Source organism: Meles meles, chromosome 7, assembly GCF_922984935.1.
Source record: "Meles meles chromosome 7, mMelMel3.1 paternal haplotype, whole genome shotgun sequence".
Lineage (NCBI taxonomy): Eukaryota > Metazoa > Chordata > Mammalia > Carnivora > Mustelidae > Meles > Meles meles.
Genome location: NC_060072.1, coordinates 46,372 through 50,043, shown reverse-complemented (window position 1 = coordinate 50,043; position 3,672 = coordinate 46,372).

Here is a 3,672-nt window from a genome sequence, read left to right as displayed (position 1 = left end):
TCTTTTTGTTTTCTTCAGGTAAACACCCAGTAGTGGAATTGCCGGGTCATATGTTATTTCTAATTTTTTGAGGAAAGTGTATGGGTTTCCATGGTGCACTAGTTTACATTCCCACCAACAGTGCCCCAGGGTTCCCTTCTCTCCACATCCTCTCCAAAACTCATTTCTTGTCTTTCTGATCTAACTATTCGGACAGGTGTGAGGCTATCTCATTATGGTTTTGATTTGCATTTCCCTGGTCATTAGTGACATTTGACATCTTTTCATGTGTCTGTTTGCCATCTCTCCCAGGCTTTTTGTACATTCCTTTGGGTTTCTACATAGAAAAGCAAGTCATCAGTGAATAAGAGAGATTTATATATTTTTTTCCAGACTGGATGCCTGCCTGCCTTCTTCCTCCGTTGCTTTACTGCACTGGTCAGACCTTCAGAACAATGGAGTGGAATGCTTGTCTTGTTTCTGATCTGAAGGGCGTAGAAATAAGCCTTTCATCATTAAGTATGATATTACAGTTTACCCTTTATTAGGATGTTCCCTTCTACACCTACTTTGCCAAGAAATTTTTATTTATCTTTTCAATATCAAGAATGAGTGTTGGATTTTATCAAAACTTTTTCTGCATCTTTTGGAATGGTCGTGTAATTTTTCTGTTTTAGTTTGTTAATCTGGTGAATTATACTGATTCCTTTTTTTAAATATGCTTTTGTTTCAGAATAATTTTAGATTTATGGAGGAGGTAAAAAGTAGTACAGAGTTTCCACACACCTCCACCCAGTTTCAGGCTCCCCCACCATTGGCCTCTGACATTCCCACAGTATGTATGTTAAAATTATGAAATCAACACTTGCACATTGTTATTAGTCAAACTCCAGACTTTACTCACATTTTCCTATTTTTTCCATCATTGTCCTCCTCCTCTTCCAGGGTCCAATCCAGGGTGCCACATTGCTTCTGTGTGTCAGGTCTCACTGGTCTCTTGTGCTCTAGGACAGTTGCTCACTCATAATTATTTTATGTATATTAATTATGCATCCCCAAAGTGTTGATTATATTATAATCATGCATGTGATTATAATAACATAACAAAGTGTTGCTTTGCTTTTAAATGACCTTGACAATTCTGAGGAATACTGGTTAGATGTTTTGTAGAATATCCCCCAATTTGAATTGTCTTATGTTTTTCTCATGATTATTGGGATTATGAGTTTTGGAAAGAATGCCATGGAGAGGAAGTACCTTCTCCTCCCTCCCACGGGTGGGTTCCTTAATGTACACGGGACATCAGTGGTGAAGCAACCCTGGTCACGTGGGCAGTCAAGTCTTCCAGGTTCTTCACCGCTCCCTCTCCGTCCTTTATTCTTTGAAACTGAGTGGCTCTGTTTAGCCACCCTTGAGGGTGGTGTTGATGAATGTCGGCTCCTGCAAGTGTCCCTATCTACCTCGATTACCGAGCATTCTTCTGGGGGCACCTGGGGGGCGCAGTTAGTTGGGCGTCTGACTCTTGGTTTGGGCTCAGGTCGTGATCTCAGGATCGTGGGATTGAGCCCCTCATTAGGCTCTGAGCTCAGAGGAGAGTCTTTGAGGAGTCTCTCCCTTGGCTTCTGCCCCTCCCAGTCATGCTCTCTCTCTCTCTCAAATAAATAGATAAATCTTAAAAAGAATCAGAATTCTTCTTCGGGAATATTTGACTCTTTCCCCCTATTTATTATTTTCACAGTATAGACCCGTATATATATATTTTTATACTTTGGATTATAATCCAATACTGTATTATTTAATTTGCTGGCTACATTGTCCTAGCTTTGGCCATTGGCATGCTTTTCACATGGCTACTGTGTCCATTTCGTGTGACCCCATCCTTTTATTTTATTTTTAAAGATTTTTTAATTTTTTTACTAAGATTTATTTATTTGTCAGAGAGAGAGAGAGAGAGTACTAGCAGGGGGTACATCAGGCAGAGTAGGCAGAGGGAGAAGCAAGCTTCCCGCTGAGAAAGGAGCTTGGGGCTCCATCCCACCCTGTGATCATGACATGAGCAGAAGGCAAACGCTTAATGACTGAGCCCCCCAGGCGCCCCTCATCGTTTCATGTTTTGAATATCTCTTTACTTTCATTTACAAGATGCTCCAGGCTTATCTTGTATTTTCCCTGACTCAGTCCTGGTCACAGTCATTTTTATAAGATGACCTAGTTCCTTTAATTGGACAATGTTAATTGGAAACCAAGATCTAGACATGAGGCATGCTTGCTGCTACTGAGATGTTATAGCCTTTGGCCCCTCTGATCGGGTTAGACAAAATTCGGTGATGTAGGCATGTGCCCTAGCCCACGTGTACGTGCCTATTGGTTCTGTAGCTATTTTTCACTGCTATTGGTTCTGTAGCTACCCATTTGATTCTAGATACAACAGGAGTTTTCATACTGATTCCAAAGAAACCCAGTACCACAGGGTTCATTTTATCCTTCACCTCTTGCTTATACTGAGTAATTTTTGAATGTTAAACTCTTTTTAAAAAAGATTTTATTTATTGATTTGACAGAGAGAGCACAAGCAGGTGGAGAGCAGAGGGAGAAGCAGGCTCCCCGCTGAGAAAGGAGCCCCATGTGGGCGTCAGTTCCAGGACCCTGGGATCATGACTTGAACCGAAGACAGACACTTAACTGACTGAGCCACCCAGGCGCCCCCGTTTTTGAATGTTTAATCAGCATTGTATTCCTGGAATAAACTCCACGATGATTATAGTGTTTTTATATATTATTGGATTTCATTTGCTAAAATTAAAAATAAACCGGTACATTTATGTTCATGAAGAATATTGGTCTGTCATTTCCTTTTTATGCAACATCTTTCTGTTAATCTTGCGATGGGGGAAATCCTGGCTACATAAAGTAAGTTGGGAGGTGTGTTCCATGCTTCAGCTTTTGGGAATGGTTCATGTAAAACTCATGTTATTTCTTCCTTGCATGGTAGACCTTGCCGGTAAAGCTGTCTGGACCAGGAGTTCACTTTGTGGAAGGGCATGGAAGTGGGAATTCAATTTCTTTAATAGGTATTTAGAAGGCAATTCGAGCCATCTGCCTTCCTGAATGAGCTTTGGTAGGTTTTATCTTTCAAAGAATTTATCCCTTTCCTTTAGCTAGTCTGATTTTTTTTTTGAAGATTTTATTTATTTATCTGACAGAGAGAGAGATCACAAGTAGGCAGAGAGGCAGGCAGAGAGAGAGGAGGAAGCAGGCTCCCTGCGGAGCAGAGAGCCTGACGCGGGGCTCGATCCCAGGACCCTGAGATCATGACCCGAGCCGAAGGCAGCGGCTTAATCCACTGAGCCACCCAGGCGCCCCTAGCTAATCTGATTTTTAGGCCCAAGATTGTTCGTAGTTTTTCCTTTTTATCCTCCCAGTGACTCCCTCTCTGCTTCCTTTGTGTGATGCCATCTTTCTAACTCCTGGTATTGGTAATTTTTAATCTGTTCTCCCTTTCTCCCCTGGTTAGTCTGACTAAAGTCAGCTGTACTGATCTTCAGTTTCATTAACTTTATTTGTTTTTCTTGTTTTCTGTTTCATTGATTTCTTCTCTAATCTGTTATTTCTTTTCTTCTACTTTGGGCTTAATTCATTCTTTTTTTCCATTTTCTTGAAGTGGAAGCTGAGGTATTGATTTGAAATCGTTTT